Source organism: Berghia stephanieae, chromosome 11, assembly GCF_034508935.2.
Source record: "Berghia stephanieae isolate SIO BIC M18660-M18661 chromosome 11, UCSD_Bste_1.3, whole genome shotgun sequence".
NCBI lineage: Eukaryota > Metazoa > Mollusca > Gastropoda > Nudibranchia > Aeolidiidae > Berghia > Berghia stephanieae.
In genome coordinates this window covers 38,866,150-38,876,149 of record NC_088370.1, presented here as the reverse complement: position 1 = coordinate 38,876,149, position 10,000 = coordinate 38,866,150, and the positions used below count along the sequence as shown (strand labels likewise).

Here is a 10,000-nt window from a genome sequence, read left to right as displayed (position 1 = left end):
ACTAAACTGTATTAACCAGACTATAAAAGTTCATGGTTACACAGAGTTTGTGTGTTGGTCCGTTATACTTCCGGATGGCAATGTTGTGAACTCCTTGGCCAAGCGCATTCTATCTATAAAATAAAAGCTCGATAAAAAAATATAAAAGTTTTCAGTCAACGCAAGAAGCACGTCGAGAACGACCTGACCCAAAACCGTTGTTTGGAATATCGACAATCCCAAATGGGCCAAATCTGGCATGTAACATAATACACCTTTTTGGTGTCCTTTGTTATAGCTAGAGCTAGATGGCTGTTGATTTTCTTTTTGTGTATTTGCTTTTGTTTTGTTTTTTAAATTTTGATTCTTTTGTGTGCGCATGTGTGTGTGTGTGTGTGTGTGTGTGTGTGTGTGTGTGTGTGTGTGTGTGTAGTTTTCTTTTGTTTGCACAGTTTTTGATGTTTTGCTAATATTTCTGAATATTATATAAACAAACACACACACACGCACAGACGCACATGTATAATATATAGATAGTATGCGTTGGCTAAGAAGCTCATAACATTGCCATCCGGAAGTATAACGGACCAACACACAAACCTGTGTGCATCCTTGAACGTTTATAGTCAGGTTAATATAGATAGTATGCAGATGACGTCACTCAGGCCTTTGTTATTGTTTTTGCCATCCGCGTTTGTGAGTTGTTCTCACTAAACTGTATTAACCAGACTATAAAAGTTCATGGTTACACAGAGTTTGTGTGTTGGTCCGTTATACTTCCGGATGGCAATGTTGTGAACTCCTTGGCCAAGCGCATTCTATCTATAGTTCAATGAGCATTACTCATAAACGCGGATGGCAAAAAAACAATAACAAAGACCTGAGAGACGTCATCTTTGAACTATCTATATAAAATCGCATTCTAATACAAACTTGATACGAAAAGTGTTCAATGTGTCGACAATAACAATGGAGCAATCTAAAATGAATTTACCACAATAGTGTAGTTGGCCTCCATTAATGTTTCAAGCCTCATCTTTGGGGTAGCGTGGCTCAGCGGTACGGTCTTTGCTTCGTACCCGGAAGGTACCGAGTTCGATCACCTGCCGCTGAGCTGTGTGGTCTTGAGCAAGTCACTTCTCCCTGGCTCAATTTGCGGCGCTGCACTGCGGCTGACGCCCGGGTTATTCCAGTGTTCCCTTGGAGTAGACCCTAGAGACAAATTTCCCCTATGGGATGAATAAAGGGAATGAAGTTTATTTGTATTTATTTTATTTAAATATCAAGACTATGTGGAACTTTTGTTGTTGTTGCTGTTGTTGTTGTTGTTATTGTTGTTGTTGTTGTTATTGTTGTTGTTGTTTTTGTTGTTGTGTTGTTGATTATCAGCTGAATGTAGCAACATTGAGCAAAGCGCGAATCATGGAAATGAATGAAATATTATACATACGTGTGTCTTTCATTCTTAGACTTTTCATTGTTGGTTTTCATTATTCATTTATTATATTCTTCTTAAATCTAAAATCTTTATTGGTCATATATATATATTATTTTAATATTTACCACAATGTTTGAGACAGTCTACATTAATGTTTCAGGCCTAATTAGCCATCGTCAGGACTGAGTTGGTTTGTTGACTGTTGTTGTTTGTTGAGCACTTTTCGTACTATTTTGTATCAAACACGATTCAATATATATATATATATATATATATATATATATATATATATATATATATATATATATATATATATATGAGTGTTGGTGGGTACTTGTAGGTACGAAAGTGCTCGGTAATGGTGGTTAGAGCTAATATATCTTTTCTACGGACATTACAATGGATTACGCCGACTGAAGAAGTGTAAAAAACACAGAAACGAGTCGTCTCGGCCACAAAAATGTGAGTGAAAATTTGCATTATATATATATATATATATATATATATATATATATATATATATATATATATATATATATATATATATTCCAGTTTTATTTCGTTCCACTTATTTGCGTCTGACTGCTGACAAAAAGGGGACAAAGAAACAAAATAAAACAACTAAAAATAACAAACAACCCCCCCCCCCCTGCCCACCCCAACAAAAACAAGACCACGTTGATTAATTTAACACCAGACCTCCCGAATCGAATTCACACAGTAAATTACACTATAGACGCACAAAAAGGCATTGAAATAATCAGTAATCAGATCAGGGCTGCCAATCGTAAAGATAAGTTCGAGAATAGGGGGGGGGGGGGGGGGGGGGTGTTGTTTACCTCAGCAATGAGATACATAAAATTAACTTGCCGTCATTTTGTTATTTTACTTTCTAAATTATTTTCTTATTTTCTTAGAAAAAATATACTATTTTGTATTGTTTTGTTTTGTGTGTGTGTGTGTGTGTGTGTGTGTGTGTGTGTATTTGTGTGTTGTTTTTTTAATCTATTCTTTTTACCCAAAACTTCTTAGGATGAGGGATAAAGAAAAGTAATATTTGTATTAACTCATTTATTCATTTATTTATTCTTTTATTTATTCATTCATTCATTCATATAACTAATTACTTGTTCGCCATTTATTCGTCTAGGTGTGTTTCTATCTACCTATCTATTTATTCATTTATCTATTCTTTTATTTATTCATTCATTTATTCAATATAATTTGGCATGTGACACGAGAAAAGAAGAGTGTCCGAAATGCGTGTAATAATAAATGTGACACGCGGACCTCCCGCGACCAGCGTCGACTACGCACACCATTGATGTCGTCACATTCTATAGATACACACACTACACAATAATAAAATTATTATCATTGTCAACATTAAAGTCATTCTTTTATGCAAGAAAATAAAATATCGCTGTTAGAACCAAAAAAAGCTTTGTTATGTATATCATTTTACCTCCTTTGTGTCTTGTGGTACGTACGTCATTCATTCGCCTTTGACCTGTGAGTCGTGGTTCGAGTCCCGCTATGGGCGGCGCAGATCTGAGTCTAGTCCCGGGTTTGAGAGGGATTTTGTTTGTTTTGTTTTAGTTTGTTTTGTTTTTTTTTCCAAGATGAGGGTCATTTTGATCGATCGATATTTGAAGGACGAGTTTTCTGGCCAAAATTTTAAATAAGTGTTGTTTCTTTTCTCAGAGAACGATAGAATGCCCCCACTGTTAACAAGTTAATAACTGCCGTACTTCGGAAAGACAAGTATTTGAAAATGTGGCCAGAAAACTCGTCCTTGAAATATCGATCGATTTAAATGACTCTCATCTTGGCAAAAAACTCTCAAACCTGGGACTAAGGAAGACCTCGAGAGGTCCCAGGTTTGAGAGTTTTTGCCAAGATGGAGGTCTTATAAATCCACCGATATTTGAAGGACGAGTTTTCTGGCCAAATTTTAAAATACACGTTTTTTCCCTAGAGATAACTGGTTAAAGAAAAGATACAGAGGCACCGCTCTCTATTCTGACAAAATAATCCTATTCTTAATTTGACCAGAAAACTTTAACTTCACAAATCCATCAATTCGGATATTCAGCTTGAGCTTTTCGAGCTTTTATATAGCGCAATATCAACTAAATGTGCTCAAGGCGCTTTACAAGGGGTCCCTGGTCAACAGCAAATTTAACATATAGGACGGGACATGACGCCTGTTAGGCGATATCACAATTTTTCGGACAAAAACAACGCTGTTAACGGCCAGGTACTCATTTTACACATGAGTACGGTGAGTAAAGAGCCTTTTCCAAGGACTCAACTATACGCCGAGCAAGGCTCGACCCAGGACCTTTCGATCCGAAAGCGAGTGTCATATCACTAGACCAGATATCCCGACGTGTACTTATTTGTAGGTCTGATCACTCAAATTGTTATGGGCTCATTGTTGTAAAGGAAATTACTCCCGTATTAGCCAAAATATATAGTTCACTATAACAAAGTTAAATCAAGCCCATTCTATTGCCTTCTGTTACTAGACCTGCATATGTGTGCACGTAGAAATGCTCTCAATTTGACCCAACCCCCCCCCCCCAACCTTCATTATCCATTATTTATCCACTAAGCGTGTTCAAAGCGCTTTACAAAGGGTCCCTGACCAACAACAGCAACACGTAACATGTAGGACGAAACATGACGCCTGTTAGGCGATATTATAATTTATTTTCGACTGAAACAACACTGTTTACAGCCAGGTACTCATTTTACACCAGAGTGCGGTGAGAGAATGTGACTAAAGAGCCTTTTCCAAGGACTCAATAATATGCGCCGAGCGAGGGTCGAACCCAGGACCTTCCGATCCCAAGGCGAGTGTCATACCGACTAGACCACAAACCGCACAAAAGGCTCATACTCCTCAAATACACACGTAGTAATAATATTATTATAATCAGGTTTACGTTTGGGGTTCATTGACACCACTCGATAATATAATATAATATAATATAATATAATATAATATAATATAATATAATATAATATAATATAATATAATATAATATAATATAATATAATATAATATAATATAATATAATATAATATAATAATATGAAGTAGAGTAGAATATTTAAGGCTAAAAATAAATTAATAATAAATAAATAAATACATAAATTTTTTAAAAAAGTGTTTTACCATTTGTGACCCTCCGTATCAAAGCGGTATTATGTCGGGATCCACTCGGTTAGGGAAATTGAATTCATAGCCACAAATATCAAACTTGGGTTTAATTTCTATACGTTATGCTGGAGTATAAAGACTATTTCTTGCTTTACAAAAACTTCTAAGGTCCAATTTCTCATCATTCTATCTCTAAATTCACTTTTTGGGGTCTGAATCATTCCGAAATAATACCGTTTTGAGACGGAGGGTCACATTTAGCGGAAGAAATATTATTATTGTTAAACAGCTTGAGATAACAATTTATTCACAATTAAAATTGATCATTTTGACGGTGGATATCGGGTGTCAAATATCATGATTAATTGGTGGTTTTATTTAGGTGTTTTTTTTAAAGATCTTTGTATACTAGTATTAGTTAAGGTAGTCTATATTATATATGGACCTAACTATTCAATTGTTCCTGGGGAAATATTGTTAAACAGCTTGAGATAACCATTTCATTTCACAATACAAAAGAAATCTGTCATTTTTACGGTCGAGATCACGTGTCGTATGTCATGATTCATTTGTGTTTGTGTATGTGTGTGTTTGTGTGTGTGTATGTGTGTATGTGTGTGTGTATGTGTGTGTGTGTATGTGTGTGTGTGTGTGTGTGTGTTTGTGTATGTGTGTATGTTTGTATTTTTTTTTTTTTTTTTTTTTTTTTTGTTTTTTTTTTTATTTTTTTTTTTTTTTTTTTATTTTTTTTTTTTTGGTTTGTTGGTTTTGTTTGTTGTTTTTTATTTTTTTTATTTTTTTTTTTGGGGGGGGGTAACAATTTCATTTGTTTTGTTTCTGTTTTTGTGTTGTTTGTTTTGTTTTTTTTCGTTTTTTATCTGTGTATACCAGGGCCGTATTATAAATTAAAATAAACCTTTATATATATATATATATATATATATATATATATATATATATATATATATATATATGTATATATATATATATATATATATATCTATTTTCCACCAAATAATATTATGACTACGACCCAAATACCCAGTTATTCGTGCTAGGTTGAGAAAACGATCGGTTAAAAAAAAAAAACAACAACAATAAAAAACAACAAAAATTCTACACTTTTTAAATTGCCTTTGACCAGAAAAATTTCCCGTCAATTATCAATCGGCTAAATGCTCTCACTTTCCGACAGAAAATAAAAACAGAAAAAAAAAATAAAGACAGAAAGAAAGACGGAAGGAAAAAAAGACAAAAAATATTTTTTTAAAAACAGAAAGAACAAAACAAAAACAAACAACCCAAAAAATAACCCAAAGAAAAATAAATAAATAAATAAATAAATACATGAACAAAGTCTCAAACCAGACACGTTTTTTTTTCAGTCCCAGGTTTGAGACTGTTTGACCAATTGAAGGTCATTTGTATTTAAGAAATACGCCGGAAAGATTGAGTCTTCTTTTTAGTCAAAATGAAATAAATGTAACTTGTCAAGGTATAACATAATATTATATAAATTATATTAGTTCACCGTCTTGATAACATGAAATACAATGATTTTTATTGATTTTTGTTGATTCTTTGGTTTGTTCTTTTTGGGGTTTTTTTGTTTTGTTTTTTTTTTTGTTTTTTTTTTTTTTTGCTTACTCTAAAATGATATTCATAATGCGTGGCAATGAATCATACAATATTATTTCACGATCCTCAACTTAAATCAGGAAGAATATATTTCATATTCCGTACTGCCAAAACATGGAAAAGTTTTAAATTTCAAACGTAAAATGCTTTTAAAAAATGATATCAATGAATTTAAATAAGCCTTTGATGGGGACTTTTGTGAAATGGAATACACAGAGCATTCACAATTTTATAATATTTACAATATATATTTTATAAATTTTACAATATTATGTCACTAGATAATAAGAATTAATATTTTGTTGTTTGCTTTTTCGGGTTTTTGTTTTTTGTTTTGTTTTTGTTTTTTTTTTGTTTGTTTGGTTTTTTTTTTACATTTATTGTAATTTTTCAAAATTATCTTTTATGTTTTTATAACACGTTTCTCCATGTTCACTAAAACTCAAAGAATTATATCCTATGTGTAATTTGTAATATCTTGTTACTTATGTTTTAAATGTGTTTCATTACTAATATGATATATGATATGATACACGAATATCAATAGATAGATCTAAGTTGACGTCACTCACGTCTTTGTTATCGTTTTATGCCATCCACGTTTATGAGTAATTCTCACTCAACTGTATTATACAGAGTATAAAAGTGCAAGGTTACACACAGTTTTGTGTGTTGGTCCGTTATACGTCCGGATGGCAATTTTGTGAGCTTCTTCGCTAAGTGCATACTATCAATACTGCCGCGCTATTGAAAAACACAAATTTAGAAAATTTAGCCAGAAAGCTCGTCCCTCGCGAAGTCCCAGGTTTGAAAGTTTTTGCCAAGACGAGGGTCAATTAAATCGATCGATCGATATTCCAGGGACGATTTTTCTGGCCAAATTTATAAATATCTATGTGTTTTTTTTCAAGAGTACCGGCAGGATAGATCAGAAAATCAGTTTACACAATGTGTGTATCCAGTTCCTCCAGAGGACTGATTTCATACTTCCATCAATAAGATTGGAACCCAGTATTCAGTATTTTGACATCACATATTTGTGTCAGTGCATGACACAATCAGTCGGAAGGTGACAATTTTGGATTTCTGAAAGAAAATGCTCCCCAAAGAATTTTCATCCTTATTTGAAGTAAATCCGGTGATTTTTCATGAAGTTATGGTCAGATGTATGGGAAAGGTATCCAGCAACTTTTCTCAAATTTCATACTTTTTCAACTTGGCTAGCTATAAAAAGTATTTAGAAGTGAAATTAAGCTTTAATATTTCCCGAAGATGTACAAAAAGGGTTAATTTAATCACTGTAAGAACTCATTTTTGATTTAAAAAATTGACATTCTAACTAAACCTGGCAATATCTCAGTTCAAACCTTTTCACCATCCGACTGTGTGATTTACTGTATGTAACATTTTTGTTCCCCTATTAGGAAGGTTTGTATAGAGTATTCATAACTAAGGGGAGGGCAGGGAAGCCTTTAGAAATAACACGAATATCAATATTGTGCTTGAATGTGGAATTTAAACTAACGGGTGGGGTGTAACAAAACATGTGAATTGATTATGACAAGTTAGGCGTACACGTAGACACGGGGTCTTTTGTGCTGTAGCTTATCATGCCGACACGTCTATTTAACCTTTACCTGTCAACTAAATGCCGTTCTCTGGAAAGACACGTATATATTTAAAAATTTGGTCAGAAAACTCTTCCTTCAAATATCGATCGATTTAAATGACCTTCATCTTATCTAAAACTCTCAAACCTGAGATTCGCGGTTGAATGTAGTCCATTTCGGTTGGCTGATCTATATAGATAGTATGCGGATGACGTCACTCAGGCCTTTGTTATTGTTTTTGCCATCCGCGTTTGTGAGTTGTTCTCACTAAACTGTATTAACCAGACTATAAAAGTTCATGGTTACACAGAGTTTGTGTGTTGGTCCGTTATACTTCCGGATGGCAATGTTGTGAACTCCTTGGCCAAGCGCATTCTATCTATAGATAGTATGCACTTGGCTACGAAGCTCATAACATTGCCATCCGGAAGTATAACGGACCAACACACAAAACTATGTGTAACTATGAACTTTTATAGTCTGGATAATACAGTTAAGTGAGATTTACTCACAAAAGGGGATGGCAGAAAAACAATAACAAAGACCTGAGTGACGTCATCTTCATTTTACCTATAGAAGGATTTTTTTTTTTGTCATGAAATTTAAGAAGAGCGATAGATAAGTGTCGACAAAGATAAACCGCTAACACAACGAACAACAATCAAGATAGAACAAGGAAGTGCTTGTGCCAGACAGAAAACAAAACAAAACAAACAAACAAGAGAAAAAACCCAGAGACGGAAAAACAAGTTGAGGTTGTAGAACAGACCTGCCCACTTGAAATATTCTTTTTAAATTCGTAGGTAGTTTTCAGGAGGAGTAGAAAGAAATTACTTTAGCCAACATTATACATTATCAATGTGCCATGCCAGGGATCAAGTAACACGCCAGTGTCTTGATGCCATGAGATTGTTATTTTTAAAAAGCCAGCCGGATGTGCGCTTTCGGATCGGAAGGTCATTGGTTTGAGCCTCGCTCGAAGCATATTGAGTCCACGGGGAAGGCTCTTTACACACATTCTCTCACAGTCCTCAGGTTTAAAATGAGTAAATGGCCGTTAACAGTGTTGTCTCTGTCCGAAAAAAAATTGTAATATCGCCTAACAGGCGTCATATCCCGTCCTACATGTTAAATGTTGCTGTTGGCCAGGGACTCCTTGTAAAACGCTTTGAGCACGATTAGTATATATTGCGCTATATAAAAGCTCAATTTAATTTTTATACAACGTACCGGCAAACTATATAATGTGTAACCTTTAACGGTTTAGTCTGATTAAGACTTGAGTGAAAACTACGAATAGAAATGGCTGGCTGAAAACAATAACAAAGGGCTAAGTGACGTAAAATTCGTTCTGATCTGTGATATGAAACCAACCTTTTCTTTTCAACAAGACTATTGAATCAAATTACATTATCAAATAGTTCTCCAATTGGATTCAAAAGTCTGATGTCACGTCCGCCCAGCAACGAGCAGCTTGGTTCTAAACAAAGAAAATCGGTACTTTTTATTCTTCATGCTGGCTAGAACTTTTTCACATGTCATGTGATCAGAATGTATAAAAGTCAACACATCATCAGATTTATAATGTATTTCTCCTCTGGATACACTTTTATGCTCGTCCGAGAAGTATTTCATAAGGGCGTCCGCCATTGTTCCGATAGTTTAGAACCAGTTACTAAGTTACTATGCGTCATTACAAGGGAAGTGACGTCATGACTGTTGAAGCCTATTAGGACCACAACAAAAAAATCGGTAGTTCTGCGAATTTTTTTGTAGAAGTAGTCATGTCTGCACTGTGGAGTACGATGGCATGCGAATCACTTAGCTAGCTAAGTGCGCATGCGCCAGGCAAGAACACAATAGTGTCGTACCTTGTTGTTGTTCCTTTTGACAAGGGAGACAGGAATACTTCTGTAACAACACTGATGGCTGCTGTAGCAATGAAAGGGGCATTTTAATCCCTGCCTTTGTCACCATTTTCTTTTTAAGCCAGTTGTTTTGCTTTGCTTTTTTGAAACAACGAGTGGTTCAACTCTCTCTCTCTCTCTGTCTCTCTCTCTCTCTCATCCTCTCCTCTCCTTCTCCTCTCTCTCTCTCTCTCTCTCTCTCTCTCTCTCTCTCTCTCTCTCTCTCTCTCTCTCTCTCTCTCTCTCTCTCTCTCTCTCTG

The 10,000-nt window shown here is 34.6% G+C and overlaps 1 protein-coding gene across 3 annotated transcripts in view; it reads right to left on the bottom strand.

The window, feature by feature from the left end:
• LOC144956944 (uncharacterized) overlaps nt 1–10,000 on the bottom strand; it is a 122,721-nt gene that overhangs the window by 88,382 nt on the left and 24,339 nt on the right. Inside the window, exon 3 of one of the 3 annotated variants that reach the window (XM_078887785.1) lies at nt 974–1,208. The exons of the other annotated variants lie outside the window; for them this stretch is intronic. The gene's annotated coding sequence lies outside the window, so the exon portion shown is untranslated. The remainder of the gene's footprint in view (nt 1–973; nt 1,209–10,000) is intronic. 3 annotated transcript variants of the gene reach the window in all.